This window comes from Notolabrus celidotus, chromosome 15 (assembly GCF_009762535.1).
Source record: "Notolabrus celidotus isolate fNotCel1 chromosome 15, fNotCel1.pri, whole genome shotgun sequence".
In the NCBI taxonomy this organism is placed as follows: Eukaryota; Metazoa; Chordata; class Actinopteri; order Labriformes; family Labridae; genus Notolabrus; species Notolabrus celidotus.
In genome coordinates this window covers 10389335-10409279 of record NC_048286.1, presented here as the reverse complement: position 1 = coordinate 10409279, position 19945 = coordinate 10389335, and the positions used below count along the sequence as shown (strand labels likewise).

At 40.3% G+C, this 19945-nt stretch overlaps 1 protein-coding gene across 1 annotated transcript in view; it reads right to left on the bottom strand.

Annotated features, from left to right (window-relative positions):
- LOC117826330 (receptor-type tyrosine-protein phosphatase F-like) overlaps nucleotides 1-19945 on the bottom strand; it is a 462221-nt gene that overhangs the window by 158980 nt on the left and 283296 nt on the right. The window lies entirely within an intron of this gene.

Below are 19945 nucleotides of genomic sequence, written 5' to 3'. Positions count from 1 at the left end.
TTAAAAAGTAGTCAATAATGAAAGTGCGCAAATGACACTAAAAGGAATAGGTATATTGTTTTAGTGTGACCATGGAGTGCTCTTACCTGGTATCAATGCATTTTTAAATATTAAAAAGAGGCACAGGCACAGAGCTGACTTCTGCATTCAAAGAGAATTAAGGACATTTTTCAGAATCTGTTTGAACTAATGATTTAAATATACAAAAGTCCAAATAGTAAGCTCATTTAGCATCAATCAGAGTTCAACAATGCAAATAATTCATTGACTTTTGCACCAAAAATTAAGCAAACTTCTGCATTTTGAAAGCAAAATGAAAAAGGTATTAATGGAATTTGTAAGACATGAAAATCAGTTTGTTCTCAGTTAAATTGGATGTTAAGATAATATCCTACAGACGGATGTGATGTCCAATCTGTTGTTCTGCAAAAGTCAAGAGTAGTGAGGGGGCCGAGATAGCCGCCTTATCTCTGGGCCAATATTAAGACCAAAACCTCTTCAGAGAAGTGGCCCTGAGCGACAGGACAATTGTTATTGTCAAAACCTGTAAGTGGGTCTAATCTGTATTATGAAGATTAATAACACATACAGTAGCCAAGTTACTGCATTATGCAGAGTCATCCTCAGGCAGAACTGCCATTTACCAATCCTGAATCTCTTGATTGACAAGAGCAAAATAATCCTCATCTTTCTGCTGTTCATTGACATGTGCCAGAGGATCAGGCTCCCGCTCAGCCTCCCACTGCTCCTCCTGTGTCAGCATCACACACAAACATTGCGTCAGCCTGTTAAACAGCTCAGTCAAATGGCAGCCTTCGGGAATGCAGAGAAGCACATGCTCACATTAGAGCTGTGCACCAGAGGGGAGAAGAGCCTCAGGACAGACACCTACTAAGCTGTGGTCCTGTGGCTGCCGCAGCGCTCTTTAAGATCCAGCATGAACCCTGAAGTGTCAGTCTCTCCTGCCGTTTAATGACAGAGATAACCTTGACTTGTATCACACAGTAAAAGGAACTGTTTAATTTCACAGCGTTTTTGTCAGTGATTTGAATATTTCCGGCAATTTATCTGGGACTTAATGGGCTCTACATTTGTATTCAGTCCACATAGTTTTATATATTCAGATGAATCAAACCTACACTGGAGAATATGCACCTAGAGTGTTATAACTTCTGCTTTACACCCATAGACTGTATAAATAATGGACATAGTATCTGTGACATCACCAATCTGTTTCTGAAGCGCTGTTTTGAAGCCAATCGTTAGCGGGAGCCATATTTGATATGCTGAAGTCAACCTAACTGCTGTTGAGGTAAAGAGGCGGGCTTTAAGCCTCCTCGCCAACAGCTGCAGTGTTCCCGCCTGTCAGTCAAGTCAGCTGTGCCTCTCATAATGGAAAACTCCTAATCTTAATACCTTGAATCTGCCATGATATGAAAAAATTCACCCCCCGTACAGTGTGTGCCGATCGAGAAATGAGCTATCGAGACTAAACACTTCCGCATTTGCTTCAATTCTTGCGGCAGGAGGTTGCCGCTTGACTACACCTCTCAATGACACAATTACAGTATGTTTTCCTTGAGTAAGACACATTTTGTGTATCCCATGATTTTCAGACCACATATTTATGATTACACTTCTCTGCTGCAAAAACAGAGGTCCAGATTATTTTTCTCTTCCACCCTGACCAATGTGCTGCAACTGGTACAAGCCAACTGTTGTGTGCTTTGATTTTAGCTGGCAGTATAATCCACACGTCATGTGCAATGAGGCAATAAAAGACTGTGAAGATGGCCGATTCCACAGCCATAACATGTTCAGTCTAGACTGACATAAGAATGACCACAAACACCGCACACACAGTTAAGACGAAAACATTTCTCTCCCGACTGTCTTCTCTAAGTTCGTCTTGTTTCCTTGAAGTGAACTGATGTGAATTTAGAAGAAAGACAATGCCTGGAAAGCCCAGAGGGGCAAAGACATGTAGCGAGCTAACAACACCAAATGCTGCTCTTGATGATGTGAACCTGTCTGCTTTCAACAGCAACAAAAGTTTCCACAAGTGTCAGGTGTTAAGAGTCTCCCAGGAGAACTTGAACACACCATGCACCATAATAAGTCTAACCCCCCTCACAGACTGTTGATGGAACTGAGTCCAGCTGCTACAGAGCTGCTGCAGCATGAGTACATTTCTTTTAGAATGAGCTCAAACATGCAAAAACACCAGTGTGGTCCTTTGAACGTGGTTATAAAAGATGCAGCGGTAAAGAGGAAGCCACATGAATTCATCATTCTGTAGCCCAAGGTGCTTCAGCAGCATTAAAGAGAGATGCATTCACACAAATGCAACACATTCACTTTTACACTTCCCATTGAAAAATACAATAAAATGTGCTCCAGTCACGGAAATTGCTCAGCATATGTAGAGAAACACAATATCCTGCAAAGAAGCCCAATATAATCTAGCACTGGTTATAATTACCTGCTGAGATTCTATTATTGGAGAAATAATAGGCTGGTAATTACATTTTCCAATTTAGAGGTGGATAATTCATCAGTTGTGTTCCCCCAGTGTCAAAACATATGGATGTCCAACATATCTCAAACATATTAGTTCCTCTAAAGCTCTAAAAAACAACTTTGTGAAAATGGAGGGATCTTAGTAAACCACAAAATGTTAAAGGATTTCACACATTTCTCTTTGGCTCAGGACCAAGGATGGTGTGATCTCCTCACAACCTATCATTAAGACATCTCACTATTTATGACAGTCGCACTTGTTGCTGCTATTCAGGTTGTCACACATCCAAAACACCACATGTCGTATTTATCATCCCAGACGGACTGACATATTATTGACAAACATTAACTTGAACCTAACATCTGTGACAAAAAAAAACCCAGCAGATGAAAGCCTGAGGGAGTGAGATAATTGGCAAGCCATCACGGCAAATTGGAAGTTGAAAGGCGCGTCGTTCCTTAAAACTCACAGTAAAACAAATCTATTGATCTGACAGATGCAATTAAGTTAATAATGCATATTAAATGATGATTACAAACATAAATGCGTATGTTTTGTTGTCTTAATTTAGTTTTCAACAAGGTCAATCACTGGTGTGTTTTCCTTTGAAGCTTCAGAAGTGAGTGACTGCTCATCTGCTATCAGCACAGGTCAGGCTGACTCTAATCAATAGGCTCATCTCTCCCCTCAAAGAGTAAACTCATTGGAATGCTCCAGAGGCTCATGCCAGAAAGTACACACAGTCCTTGACCATGATATGCTGCTTAAAATGTAAATGAGCTTCTGAATAATGGGACAAGTCAGAAATGAATATGCAGACGACCACAAATTATTTTTGCTTATCTTATAAATCAGAGTTTGTTTGTTGGAGTTTTGGACGAGTCCAGATCGTTGACCAGAAATCCTGGAACTTAATCTACTTACGCTCGAGGTTTGGAAGTCCTCGTCTCTCTGACCTTGTTGCCTATTTTGATTGGGGGACATATATCACACATGGACAGCTAGTTGTAAAACCATTAGGCTCAGACTACTCAAGCCTACTCTGACAGAATATCCTCTGTGGACAGATATCCTCAACCAGGGTCAGGGCCGATGCTGCCATTCTTTTTAATGGATGGATATCAGCCATGTAAATCACTATCCCTGTTAAGTCCTTTGTTTGCTTCTATTACACTGGCTGACAAGAATATCCAATTAGCCCTTCTTAAATCCTAAATTGAGCATGCTAAGTATCTGGCAGAACCTGAGTCAACCTTCTACTTTGCTGTTTGATAAACTAAGTGTTAGACTCCTCTTTGTTACAAAGAAACAAAAGATTCAATACAGTTAAAAGACATGGATTAGATACATAGACTGTATAAATGATGGACGTAGTATCCGTGACGTCACCCATCTGTTTCTGAAGCGCTGTTTTGAAGCCAATTGTCGGCGGGAGCCATATTGGAAACGCTGAAGCCAACTGCTGTCGAGCTAGTGTGATGTTAGGAGGCGGGGTTTGAGCCTCCTCGCCAACAGCTACAGTGTTCCCGTCTGTTAGTCAAGTCAGTTGTGTCTCTCATAATGGAAAACTCGTAATCCTAATACCTTCGAAATTGCCGTGTTATGAAAAAATTCACCCCCCGTACAGTGTGTGCTGATCAAGAAATGAGCTATCCAGACTACACTTGTTTTTTGTACTAGGCCGTAAACATGTTTATTTCTGCTGTAAAGATCGGCTTTTTTAATTGGTGTGGATGCGGTTTCTGGTACTTCCGGAACGAGCCTCAAGTGGACTCCTGAGGAACTGCAGTTTTTGACACTTCCGCATTGGCTTCATTTCTCGCCGCCAAAGGTTCAAGCTGCGAGTATCTTTCTTAGTGTTCAAATGTAGCAAGTTTGTTTTTGTTTGTGCTTTAAATTGTATAAAATACCTCACATTTTTGACAGTTTTGTGGGAGAAGAATCATTTTGTCAAAAAAACAAAACCCAACATTTTATGTTGTCAATAAATGCCTTTTTGTATTTTTAGACATTGTCAGGAGTTCACTTGTTATTATTCAAGTGCTTTAAATTGCGACCTCGGACAAACCTCTGCTTTCCGAAGCCTCTATTGTTCCTGTTAATCAATGCAGAAAACTAAAAGGGGTAAGCCTACAGGTACATTTAAAGTATTCATTAGTAAGCATAGCATACGCAGTAGAGCTGTTATGGGAAAAATTGTGAGAAAGACCTGTCAACAGCTACCTGCCCTGATTCACCCTTCTCACTTTTTGAACTTACAACCACAAACTATGCAAATTACAACATGTACCTGTCAGAGGAGATGTATTAAGGCCATATTGTGTCACTGCAGAGCAATGCAGCTTTCAAAGGTACTTAAAATGCTTAACAGATCTTTAATTTGACCTACTTTCATTAAGTACATTCTATATATTGGATTGGACTCCACATCAAAGGAGTTTTGGACAGATCAAAATGAAAGGTGGTAAGACTGAGCGTTGCCTAATATCATCTGGAATCAAAGCTCCAAGCTCCTCCGACCTAACGCATGAACTACTTTCCTGCAGGCTTCTGTAAAATCTGTCTGATTTCTATTTGATCAAAATGATCGCATTAAGGTTTGGATTCATTTTGTTTTGCATATTGCTTACCCACCAACATTCATCAAGTGACTGAGATGGTAGAACACTTAACAAAACATAAGCTGCAGGCTGCTTATTTACAATGTTAAATACTGTATACACCTAATTAAGAAAACCGTTACCATTCAAATCTTAATTATGACTTCTTAATGGCTTCCTGTTTTCTCTATCTTCTATCAGATATCATTCAGGGGTTTACCACAAACACTGTCAATTGGAACCTGAATTAAAATTTAGATGAAAATCTTTCTTATTTCCCAACTGGCCGGACTTTACTTTGATGTTTGTGTGTTTGGATTTGCTTCCTTCTTTGGCAGATAAAATGTGTCTGCACATTACTTTCAGATCAGATCAAAGTGCCCTGGCTTTGTGAAGGTATTAAAGCAAAGATAAGACTTGTAGCAAGCCAAAAATGAGAACTACCTTATCCTGCCCTGCTTGCTGCATATCATGTGAGTCTTCTTATTAAGCAGGTGTGGATTATTTTTATCAGTTTTTGGAACAAAGAGTATAATATAGAACATTGCAAGGTGTCACAATACTCACTGCACACAGTGAAATGACGAGTACCACTGCAAGAGAAGGATTCTCAGACTGCTAAAACACAGCATTTTGACTTTTCTTCAATCAAACTCCTCTTGAAACCTTGGTGGGACACACTTGACTTTTTAGAGATACATTTCTTGAAAAGCAATCAACAACTTGTGCATTCACTTTGAAACCGTTCACTGAAAAATGCAGCAAACAGTAGCACAAGGGTTCATGTGGTGATATGTAACCTTGGTGTTGTATCCTTGCATATTTTTTAATTCCTGAATATTGAGAATAAATCCATTTCTCTCTCTGTCAAATTTTACCTTGCTTTGCCTTATCTCTAAAGCACCACACTCAAGGGTGAAGCTGCCAACAATGTTTCTGCCAAGTAGCAGTAAGCTGCTCAGATAGTTAAAAGTGAACTAAATCCTTCTTTGAATGAAATGGAAGATAGCACGGGCACTTAACTTAGCATGAGACGAAATCAAATGCTACCATAAGGGATAGAAAAACATTCCACTTCTTCCAGATCTATCAAGAGGATTTTTGTTGTTCAAATCAAACCTCACCTTAATTTTACCAGTCAGTGGTCTGTCCAAATAAAACTAAACTCAGGCTTGCACACAGTGTTGAAAAGGCCCTCCACTATATTCTATTTACTTCCATAAAAGACAAGATGAAGACAAGAAAAAAAAGGATTACCCGTTTTCTGTCTCAAATCACATGAGGTGAGTTAGCACAGACGACTGCACAGCATAGCAAGGAGAGGGGAGCAACAACAAGCTAATCAACATGCAGAGACAGGAAGCTGAGTGAGTCCGAGTCAAGCTGCCAAGCCGCCAGATAAAGATCTGTCTGACACGTAGCCTTTTAAATAATCCACTTGTAAGTACACCATTTAGAAACATTAACATCCAGCTGGGAAAAGGTAATTTTCTGAAAGGGGGGATGGAAATGTAGGAGGTTTAGAAGATGGATGATTGTGTGGACAGACACCATGTGGAGACCTCTGAGACTTTAAGACTTTAGATGGCACTCATTAGAACCCAAAGCAACTGCTGCTGATCCTCGAGAGAGTTCCTGGGGCGCCTCGGAAAGGGGAAACGTGAGCTCCTTCTTTGCCTTTGTGTGGATCTTGCGTAACAATGGTGAGACTGGACGAGGAATTTTCTAATGGGGCAGACTGCAAACACTCGAAGCAGGTGATGTTGGCGAAAACCTTCTCTGTCAGTTTAAATTTTAAACGCTTCACAAAGTAAGTCAAATCCGGTTTGTGCAACCCCTTGTTTGCGAGTCGACTTTTCCCGCCCCCGTTTCTGCCAGGTCCTGGTATTCTGATGAGAGGAGGCTGAGCACAATCACAGGACGGGACACGCTTGAGGTGGAAACATACGGGTTATTCAGTCCTGACTAAAACTTACACTTGGTCGGCTTGGTAATCCGTGTTGACTTAATAATGAGACTGCCTGCGTGTGAGGCACAAAACCATCTCTGTGTAATGCTGATGAAGCAGCGTGGGAATCAGACAGGAGTTTGTCCGACTTAAAAAAAGGACTAGAAAATTCTTGTCCCCTCAGAGGAGCTCAGTGAGGATGTTTGCCACGTTAATTGCTTTGTGACAATTTAAGGCTTTAGATAAATCTGCAGCAATTCAATGACTCAAGCTTCCTCAAACATTTTGAGTTTACTCTGTCAATTAATTATCTCAAAAGTTGTCTGCAATATTACCTGGCTGAGAGCAGAAATTCAGAGCTGCTGGGACTCCAAAGCTCAGACATGGATATAAAGCTTATTAGGGAGGAAGACACACAAAGCAATCAGCAGACTTTCTTTAAGACTCAACTATCCAGAAGGGCTTAACTACACTATTTCACAGTAGTTCAGAGAGAAGAGTTTTCTTTTCAGATTCAAGATTAAAAGGAACAATTTTCAGGAGGCAATTTCTATTTCTCTGACAGCGGTTTCTACTTCAAGTCAAGGATAAGGCTCATATCTATATATGGGCCTTGACAAAGAAAGATAAAGGCGGGAAAACTGCTTATCCTTGTGCCTGACGTATTAAGAACAATAGGCTACTTCTTTCACTCCACAACTTTGGTGTCATAAATTCAGCTCCTTCTTTCTTTCCCTCCTCCAAAGGCATGGCCCGGATAAACTGAAGATGCACAGATTGTGAGCACTGGAGTGGGGAAGTGTGAGTATACATTTGTGTGCGTGCTGGTGCATGCAGCAGCGGTGGGGGCTCATACCTATGCTGGGAAAGAGAGCCTAAGCGTTCGGCGCATCTTGAGCTATAAATCAGTGCCCTGGTCAACGTGGCCAACAGCATTTTCAAACCTATTTGCAGCAGATAATGCCAGCTATTCCTCGCAGCCCCAGGGACAGGGGAGCCAGCCTCATGAATCATTGCCCTTTTAGAGGAGCTGCAGCGTGGATCTCACCTTGCTGTGTCCACAGGGTTCTCTTGACTCTTCCTGGTAGGCAGAAACAACGGGTGGCAGCAGAGGAAAATGTTTGAACTATGACCACGGAGTCCAAGAAAAATCAAGTTATGAGGCTCAGACTGCTGACAATAAACAGCCTCAGAGGATGAAGGTTGCATTGCCACCTCTATAGCATGAACTGTGTTTGGTGTGTGGACTGTATTTTATATGGAATTTTACATTACATGTCACCTTCATCCATTCACACCACAGTCATACACTGATGCTAGAGGCTGCTACCATCAGTATCACCTAATCCCATTGACACACTGCTGGCACAGCCACAGCGGGCACTTTTGGGGTTAAGTGTCATACCCAAAGACACTTCGGCACATGGACAGCGGGACCTTCTGATTGAGAGACAACAGACTCTACCACAGAGCCACGGCCGCCTTTTAAATGACCAAAAATCTAAAGGATAAGAAGTAGGAATGTACACGACTAGTTGACTGAACGATTGATCGTCCCCCTTGCAAGTTAGCACCAGAAAAACTTGTCACTTAAACTAATTACTAATAAATTAACCACAGTCATTCGGACATTAACCTGCTAGTAGAACCAAATGCTGGTGGTGCTAGCTCTGCTAATGTTGGCCACAGTCACAAACCAATTTGACATTTACAAACAGACTCTGGAATATCGTGTTAAGCCATTTTGAATACATTGTGCTCAATTTTGATTGTTCCCTGAGTGTTTTCATGTCTTTGGACTCGTCAGTCAGAATTTAAATTTCCATTTAGACAACTGGGAAATTGGTCGCTTCAAAAGATTCCTCATTTCAAGGCTTATAGCAACTGTGAGCAAAGCAACCAAATGTTTTGCAACAAGTTATCTTTGTTTGTTAGTGCAAGGAAATAAAGTGCAATTAGATATCATACTTTGAACTGAAGATAGATGATGTTAGTAGATCATACTTGCACATGAGTTGAGGAAATCCTGTCACAGGAAACCACAAAGTGTTTTTTCAATGTTTTTTTTTTATAAAGATAGAAGCATTCATTATCTAACTTTTGCCACAGTATAATGACATTCTGTATGTTATAGGTATGTTTTGCCCATGGTTACATTTAAAAATGCAAACTTCCCCGTCTACATGTTCAGTGACCTGGTACAACATTTTGTTGCTCAGTACCTCAGAGTTGATGCATGGGGAATTATAAACTGTCCTTTCATGAAGCCTCCTTTTGGACAGACTGCTTTCTACCTTCAGGGGTTCAATATGTAAAACTCCTTATCAGCATAACCTTACAGTGGATGAAAACTGGGACAACATGAAATGTAAATGTCTGAATCTGATCAGGCATGTAGCCATGGATGATCAGGTGTCACCCCTCAGGTCTCTTATGTCTTTTTATGGCACACTGATTTCAGTGTGTATTTTACATTCACATTTCTGTCTTGTATAATGTAATTTGTACGCTGCTGAATTTTCTTTTCATAAAACTCCACTTGGCAGTAAACACTGGAAATTAGCTCAAGTCGTAAATGTTATGATATGTTGTATTGGCTTTTTTAGGGAATGTTCCTCGCTTGTATATCTGTCCCTATAAATACAAACAATAATGAAACAATAAAAAAATATGTATTTGTATAAACGATCTACCACGCCCATGAAAGTGCTGCAATGGAAAATAACCTGTAGACCTCACTGTAATGGAAAGCAGCCTTTTATCCTTTGTCCATAAACATTAAATATACAATAAATTCCATTTATTACAGACAGCCAAATGAGTTCCCCTCCCTCCACCACCTCCACCACCTCGTCTAACCTCGTGCTGTGATATTTCATTACTCTCTGACTACAGTTAGAAAAATTCGACATGATTTCAGCTCTGCACTACAGTGTGTAACCTTGAAACGTACTTAATGTGAGTCTGATGAATGCTGCTGATGTGCAGCCATGCATTGGATCATTTATATTATCATGGGCCATATTTATACATAAACAGGACGCAGGAAACAACTTATCATTTTGGTCACTACGCAGACATTCCATTAAAAGTGAGTTCAAAAGTCCCAGCGCGTCTTCATTGCTGCTGTTACTTCATTTACTTGAGCAGAGACAGAGGAGTTGAGCAGTGAAACCACGTCTCTGATGTGGAGTATTCAGGATTTCAGCGTTATCTGTTGGCAGTTTTCACTTAGAACACAATTTAGAGTATGGTAATATATCGCATTTAGAGAAAGGTATACTCTTAGAGCTAAGCATGAAATAGATTATGCTAAAATTGATGAGCTAAATGGACAAAATATGTATATGTGACTCGTACTGATTATTGTAACTCTGGAAAAAATACAACTCATTCAAAACGCTGCTGCCAGAATTTTAAAACAGACCACATAACTCCTCTTTTTAAAGCTCTGTACTGGTTTTCCCTTCTCTCTTAGAATTGATTTTAAAGTCCTTTTAATTGTTTTTAAAGCTCTTAACAGCCTTGCTCCTCCATACATCACTGATCTCCTGTCGTTTTAAGTTCCACCATGTTCAATGAGGTCCTCGGATGCTTCCCTTTTAAATGTTCCTCATGTGTCCCTCACAAGCGCTGGCCAGAGAGCTTTCTGTTTTTATGGACAAAAACAATGGGACTCTGCCTCTGGACAATAAGACAAGGAACTCTCTGGGTGTTTTTAAAAGTAAACTAAAGACTTACCTTTTTTTAATCTGGCTTTTAACATATAATTTCCTTTTAGCTCTGGACTGCATTATTACCATTGTGTAATCCTATTTCTATATACTTTAATTTATTCTATGTTATTATATTATATTTAATTTTCTATTGATTTTTCTGGTTTTTATCTGATTTTATTATATTGATTTTATTATATTGATTTTATTTCATTTTTATTTTATTTTATTTTTTCGGATTTTGTTTTATTGAAGTGATCGTCATGATTTTATTTTGAAGAATTTTACATCCCTTTCCTTTCCACTTTTAAATATTTGTGTTGTTTTCTGTCTCTGTTCTTTTGTGAAGCACTTTAGGCTGCATGCTTGAATGTGTGAAAGGTGCTATATAAATAAAAATGAGTTGAGTTGACTAACATTTTACCTGTAGATCTCTATTTGTGCAGTTTAAATAAATCATGTTACCTTCATACAAAATATATATTCGGATACATTTTCTGTCTCCATCGTATTTGTTATGAAGTAAATGTGAATAAACACTCACATTTCTCCGTGTATACTACCTCCAACTTTCACACTTTAGTATGGCATCAATAATTAATCACACAGATATAGTATAACAAACACGGCAGGCCTCTTTACAGTCTGATCATGTGTGACTCTCTCATACACATTTCAGTATCATACAAGCCTGAGCTAGAGTCCTGAGACTAAATTATTTACAGTAAGGGCCTCATACTTAAGTCTTTAAATGTTTTGGTGCCCCCTTATCCAACTGTGAGGAGAGCCCTCTTCAAAGCTTTGCTCATCCCTTAATTTAGTCACTGAATTATTACATTACACGGCTTTATTAGAGTCACTCGTCTTCACTTGTGTCATGCATTCGAGTTAAATCGAATCATGCCATCCTGAAAAACATCTCCAACACTAACTGAGGCGGCTTTCTAGACGGTGTACACTCAAAGCAAAGTCCAGTGTTTGAGGTTGTGTTGAACAGCAGGAAAAATATTGCTATTAAAGCCTCATTTGTACAGCTTGTATGTTAGCTCAGTTTAGCCTCAATGCTAAAATGATGTAGCAAAGGGGGAAAACAAACTTGCATGAGGCCAAATCCTAGTTATTTCCAAGTGTGCCATCTTTATTTACTGTTCTTACATATTCAGTGCTTGACCATGAGCTCCAGTGTGACACGATGACATGCTGTCAACGCTAATGGCCTTTGATGGCATCAAGGCTCTGTCAGGAGGATGCAGTAGGTGCTCAGAGCCAAGGCCCTTGGTAGCCCTGCATGGATGAAGAGCTGTCATCTCTGTCCCTTACTGCCAAAGAAACCCACCTCCCCTCCCCCCTTTCCTGCCTCCCTAAAATCCCATCCATCTGCCGTATCAGCGGGGCACACGGAGTGCAAGGCATGCACTTTTCTGCCATTCACTGTTGTTCTTTATCATGCAGAGCTGGTGGCAATGAGGGTGTCTGTGCTGGAGTCTTCACTGCTACATTCAACACATGGTCAGTTACTGGATTTCCATTCAGTCCACAAACTGCTTTTGGCTTTTCTTCAGGCCAGTACCTTAAAGTTAGCCTTCTGAAAGACTTTTAGCTGCAGCTGTCAATCATGAATTGTCTTTACCGCTTCCATAAGCTAAAAGCGTTTGCTGAAGTGTTCTGACAAAGTGTCTCGGCACTGACTTACAGTCCCTTTCTTCCAGAATCAGTCAGCATGATTTTGTGCACCTTGAAAGTGCACACAAAATCTCTGACTGTCCATATGCTTGTATAACTGCATTCTGGCCGAAACGGGTAATGGCTTGGACAGAGATTCCCGAGAGGAAAGAAGCTTTTAGAGGAAAAAATACAGGGGCACAGCTATAATGTGCTGACATCCTTCCACTGAAAGACAGCATGCAAGCTAAAACACGCAAAGTCATAATTCCTTCTCCAACCATATAAATAAAGAATAGCTTCATGACTGTCAAATTCCAAATATTTCCAGTCCTTCATCAGTAATGCAGCAGTGTCATATCAAGTTAAGTGTTAACGGTGAATACTAAAGAAAACAGAGGACTAGAAGGATGTGTTTTGTGTACTGGATGGGTCTGCTTGCCTGCATTACTACTATGAAGTATATGTAGAATCCAGGCCACGCTGAATGTGAAAATTGGCTCATTATTCAACCCAGTGTGCGTTTAATCTACATAACCTATGTGAATTTGTCACATTTCTCCCACTTTTGGAGCATGGAGTATGTGGCATTTAAGTCCAGCCCTGATATGACAGCTGACTGTTTGACCTTCATGTAATGTTCTGCATCAATTCTGCTACAGCCAGTGTGTTTGAAGGTGTGTGTGTTTGAAGGTGTGTGTGTGTGTGTGTGTGTGTGTGTGTGTGTGTGTGTGTGTGTGTGTGTGTGTGTGTGTGTGTGTGTGTGTGTGTGTGTGTGTGTGTTTGAAGGTGTGTGTGTTTGAAAGTGTGTGAGTGTGAGTGTGAGCGTGTTCTAATTAGATGAAAACCTGTAAAGAATCAGTTGACAAAGACAAGTAAAACGAATGACACCAGCCGGTGAGCCGTTGCTCTATTTGTCCCCATCCAGTGTTTGTCTGAAATGAAAGAGTGCGTCATCACAGCACTTCTGCTGATGGGGCAAATGCTCAGCCAAGGCATTGAGGTCTTACACGCATGTCACATGTTCCTGTCAACTCCCCGGTACATTTTCCAATACACAAGATGTGATAAAACTGTCTACTATGCCATAACCCCGGGGGAGCATCCGCACAGAATCGATGTTAGGATCTCAAATGAAAGCTGTAATAACAAACAAGAGGCATCTCCAGGACAGCTATTTGGTCTGTAATGACTCATAAAATTCACAGCAGGATTTGATAGTTTTACATGTTTTCAACAGTACAAAAAAAAGGACTGCCTGAGTGAATTAATCTCATAATTCCATTTTTTATTTACTATGACACTCGACTTCATGCAAACGTGAGAGTATCATATTTGAAAGCGTGCATAAAATGAAACAATGGAGTTTTGTCTCATTTCGAGTGGTTTCTCTGCAGGATTACACCAAACCAAAGCCCCTCACAATGCAACAATAACAAACACATGGGGTGTCAAAACAGGAGCCCTCACTTCAGCTGACAACAACAACACGACTGTGTTGTGACTGTATTGTGTGGCAAATAGTGGTCAATTGTTTGATTCATCACATGTAGCAGATGAAGCACACTGCATGGGTGATAGTACAGGATATAAAGTGCTGTTAGACTCCAAAAATGTATGTTATAAACAGCCCACAAAGACCTATTATGCCCATTATGCTCTTATTTTACCATAACTGTATTACCTGCCTTATATATCAGAATTATTAAACCCTTGGGTCCATACAAACCTTTTAAACTCTCGTAAATTCCGGTGTATTGCTAATTTTTGGCTTATTTTGCAAAAATAACCGTCCAAAACAAGACATTTAGCACAGAAAACATCAACATAGGAAGCATGAATAAGGAAGTAATTGGCTTTGTAGCATCACTATCAAGCTGTAACCTACATTTTGAAAAATGAAACCAATGCATAAGTCCAAAATATTGCCCCTCATGTTAAAACGACAAATTAAATAACTTCATAGTTAGATTTGTTTTGATGTCTCCTCCACTTGTTAATATTTAGGAAAAGTTTTAAGCGTATATTTGCATAATTAGTAGGGATGGGCAGTGATTTTCAAATATTCATTCACTTAGTAAAAATCGAAGAGTTATTGCGAATATTTTCTCGTTTTAAAAGTACGATTTTGTCATCGTTTTTGATGTTTCCACACAAACGGGCCATTAGCGGGACAGGTGTGTGTGTGGGGGGGGGGGGGGTTTAATCGAATAATAGTCGAATAGATACCAATGATTAGTGAATAGTATTTTGGCTTGAAATTCCCATCCCTAATAATTAGGGGCGTGGTCTATGTTGATTGACAGGTGGGTGTGTGGTGCCGTGTGGTACCTGCCCACTCCAACTCTGCCTGTGTTAAGGTTAAGCAAAGATTGGGTTGGGTCAACATTTCCGCCATCTTTGGGTTTCATACTGCCTGGGTGGGTGACATCACTGAGAAGACGTCCATGTTTTATGCAGTATGGTCATGATCAACAGTTTGTTTCAGGTCCATAGATTTGAACTCCAAAGTTCTTAAAAGGCCTTCCACTGCAGCTACTAGACGCATACTGCCCTCTTACTTCCTCCATGATAAAGACTTTTCCCACATTCCCAGCAGGCATGTTATGAGTGAGTGCCCTACTCATTGAGCAGACACAAAATACTATGTTGAGACTAAAACAATAATCATTTCACATGCATGGGCTAGCAGTACCACTGGCGTTCAGACCCGTTTGCTAAAAACATTGTTATGGTATTTAACTATTTAAACTTCTGTAAGCCTTTACAATAGTGGTAACAACACAACATCTAAAACATTTACAGCTGCAGTGATCATCCTGCAGAAAATTAAAAGCCTCACATAATTACACTCAAATGTCAGGAGAGGGGTAAAATAAGCTACTAGTCTACATATGCAGGTACACAAAGCAAGGGTAAGTATTAAAGCAATAACCACACCTGTAACAATCCTCTGCTATGTGTTTGCTGGTTAAAAGTTATAATTAGATGGCCTGTGTGATGGGAATGCAATGCCATCTGGGATTAACAGAGATCACACTGAAGATGAATATCAACAGTTCCTTCATCTCACAACAGACTTTGTTATGCATGCCAATGGGCAGATGACTGCGCATTTTCGGTGGGATATTCATCAGTTGTCAAAAAACTCAATATTTCAGAAAACCAAGAAAAGAGCAGTGATATTTTTAGCTGTCAGATCCAGAGGATGGGCAAACCTTGACCTGATGCTTGTCTGAAAAATCTAACCAAATAAAGCAAATATGGCATGATCATGCAGCTGTTATGAAGACTGTGGTTATGTTTATGGTAATATCCCTGCTAAATTTATTTTATTATGTTAACCAATCAAAATGTGTTAACCATAAAACTAATTATCAACCACTTTATCTTTATTTGAAACATTAACTTCTTACTATTTCTGACATTTTTAGACCTAATTTATTGAGGAAAATAATGAACAGACTAATTAACATTGCATGGTTAGTTGCAGCTCTAATTATATTCAGAAAAGTGAACAGTTTAAAAAATCAGAGTGCAGATTTAGACAACCCTTAACCTCTTTTTGAAACTTAATAAAGAGAAGGTAAGGCACCTCTAATGATTGTAACTGAACACATCCTGTGTTGCACAACAATAAAGCCAAAGTCATTTATCTTTGCTTTTACTGTTGCTGCTAATGTTCAGTTTTAGTCATTACCAGTGACATTAACAAAACACTGACATCCTAAAGGTTCAGCCACTGAATTCCAACATCCTTCACTCATTAGTCCGTGCACTTATTCCTCTAAAGACGTCTCCTGCTCTTGCACTCCAGCAGCACTTTGACTCTGTAATGAGGTTTTTGTTTTTTAAGGCTTAGGTGGTGAAAATATAATTAAGGGTACTTGGTCCATTTAAGTAATGGCTACCTTCTAACATATGTTGGAACGGAACAAGTGCTAAGATGTCACAAGGTCTCGGCACAGCAAATTGCCTGAGCCAATTTTCAGAGAATTTGGACTTCAGTTGTTAATCACAAGTTATGTCTGGGGGGAAAAAAAAGTTGCACAGCTTACGGAACAGACTGTATAATCAAAAGCAGACACACCCCAGCTTTCTCTTTCTAGGAGGTCCTTGTGGATAAATGAAAAACAGGACTGATTAACATTTGACCTTTCATGTCATCCATATTCACCACTTCACTCAGCAGCATGAATGTACCTTCAAGGAAAAACCAACAAATCACACAGAGTGGGGATAAAAATAGGCCTCATACGGTGGCGCAGACCATTTTTTAGGCCATGTGTCTGTTTCCACTTTCCCCATTGCAGGGGTGCCCTGTAAAACATTGGTGTAAATGGTTTATAATGCCACCAGTGGACTCTGAAATGGGAGACCTGGTTTCAATCAGCAGTCAAATTGCTCCTACATTACCCTCGCAGACAGAGTAGTAAATCACTCTTTGCTTCTATGCTGCTGACGTTAAGGAACAAGCATTGTTAAAAATCCACCATGCGTGCTCCTGAGAGCACCCTGTCTCTATGTAGGGACGGGATGCTAAACAGGATAAAAGCAGTTGTTCACAAGGTTTCTATAGAGTGAAGAGATCTTAGACATCCTGATGTCTAGGTGAAAACTCTTCACACCGGGTATCTGAAGCTGAGTGTGTTGGAGTTTACAGTTGGAGACCTAATTTGCAGCCTTAAATGTAACATCCAAAAAACTTCAACACAACCAGTCTGAACCAGTCTGCCAGTTTTAAAAGAGTTCTTGGTTTCTCTGTGCCAACGCCCCGACAGTGGGCCAGTGAAGCCTCTCAGAGCACTTATAATCCCCTATAAAGCCCAGAAACGCTGATCCCGCCCACCACAGACCAACACACTTTGTGCAGAACCTCTCATTAGAACTCCAGGGCCCTGAAATTAGCACGATTTTACCCATATGGAAAGCATGAGAAAGCGTCAGCTGGGAGAGGGTTGTGCCGAGTGGTTTTTCAGCGTGTGGTCACAGAGGAGCTGGTTTTGCTTTAACAGTGCCATTCAGACCGGCCCCTGCCAGGGAGCACCGGCATACGAGGACTCAGGAAGCTGAGGCAGATGCTCTGGCTACCAGCCCCAGACCAGGCAGGCAAGGAAATACCCACCACAGCTATGAACAAATGCTCACACAGGCTGGGGATGTAGCTAGGCCAACAGACACGACAGATACAGCATTCAAAATACAATGAAATCATTATAAAGCAGAATTTGTTATTGAGAAGTTAGAAAACAACAGATTCAAAATGCTAATTTTTTTACTGGTGTCATTGAAATGAATTCTAAGGTCTTCCATGATAGAGATACCACACAATAACAACTCAATGACGAGGTTTCTCATGCTGTTAATGGATTATTTACATAATGAATGGTTGAATAACTGCAGTAAAACAAGCCTATATTATGAACAATCATCAGCTGAGACAGAAGCAAAGGGCAGCTTCCCCTGGAATATTTCTCATTGGTTGTATAGCTTAAACACTGAACCCTCCTTGAGCAAAAACATTTCATTTTGGTATTGCTTCTTTAAGCCTCAAGTCAAACCACAACACAAATATTGCAGTATCAGTAAGTTGGTATGTAGCCAAGCATAGACAATATGCATGCCTGGCAGATGACGTCACCAGTAAGAGCCTTGATTACTTTCTTTCACAAACACTCTTTCAGGGAATCATTCACCGAATGAACTGTTGACCCGCCTGGCAAGAAACAAAAGAAGAAAGCAACGTAACAATCCAACATTGGGAAACCTGTAATCCTTCAGGAGTCATGAGGATTAGGTCAAACAAGTCACACGTCTTCACTTGAATCATTTATGTTTTGAAGTGGATGGAGTACTAAGTAGGCTGAATAGCTTGTAGGAATGTATGAATATTCAGCAAATGAAGCCATGATGGTAAAATATGAACACATTTTATGGATGTCACACAAAATATGAGAATAAACAGAAACATAGAAGGACATAGCAGCTGCTCTGCAACATGTTGTCAACATGATTGCGGAAAACCTTAATGCTTCAACAGCATGGGACATAACAGCACTGTCAACACAGGTTTAAATAAAACATCTAGCAACTAGATAACAACAGGTTAGTCTGCATCTTTTATGCAAACGTACCAAAAAGGAGTCATCTCTTGTATGAAAGACATGCTGATATAAAAATATGCATACAATCTACAGTGTTGATAGAACACCTGACATGCAAAACACACATTATTCAACAAGGTTGTCTCTGTTACCACTGTAGAGTATAGCCCAAAGTATATAGGGCAGTAAAATATCAAATAACCCTGAATTTATGACACAAATACACTGTATCATGTTTTTTTCAGCCGGCGCAAGCTGAAAGTTAGAGACACGAACATGCAGCCAGGCCTATAGGATTCATTTGCAGAAAGCTTCTGATGCAATTCCAAGAAACTAACACACCCTGTATCATCCTGTTACAGTTTGGTTGTGTCTCTTCATTGTGTCTGCAGCAGCAACAATTTGGTTTATATATCAATGCATGGTGGCCATGAAGCTACCTCGGCTTGTCAAAACTGCATGGCACCCTTTGTTTAAATAAATCAAACAGGGCTGTGGGCTTATTGCAACGCTGAGGATCTTTCTAGTGAAAAACACCCCCCTTCGTTCAGATCGATTCCAAACTTGAATACGGCTTTAGGCTATTATATGAAGAGGCGCACCTGTTAAAGAAGAATTGCAATACAATTCTATGATCTTTTAAATGAAAATTGTGCTTTTGCCTTAGCTGCCAGGAGCAAATTCGTGCAATCAAACCTGTCTGCGCAGCCTCTGCTGCAGCAGTTAGTGATTTCTAAGGGCAGATGAATGACATACGACAGCAGCTACTGCAATTGATGGGCATCCAGGAAGTCAAATACCTGTGTGTGTGATGAGAACTTAAGGAAGAGAAAAGATTTCATATGCTGGAGGCGCTCATGCGCGCGCTGACATGCTCCCGCATCCATGCACGCGCACACATGAAGGTAAAAGCTCGCACGTTCGGGGAAGGCATTTTCAATATATACGGTCCAATGTGGGAGCAAGTCCTCACAGTGCAATTAAGACATAAAAACAGGGTGACGACGGCCTCACGCCCCACAGACCACCACTGCTCCTATTTATATTTCATTACTGATTCTCCACAGATTTTCTGCTTGACTGAAGCTTTCATCCCCGCACAGACTACTGCGACGTCAATCTGCTCACTAAAAAGTGCCTGCGCCCAGTTTACTGCCAACTCTGCGCAGGTTTGAATATCGAAAATCACTTGTAAAATAATGAATGTGGTTCTTTCCCCTGTCACCTTAATGCCTGTGGATATTTGGTCCGTAAGGAGGCATTTGAGAGGCTAACAAGCAGAAATATCACCGTGTTGTCTCATTTAGTAATTAATAAAAGTTGTTAGTACATTCAGAGTTAGCATGAATAAAAACACTGAAACAAACTGCGTGCGTGGCTGAAGACCGACTATA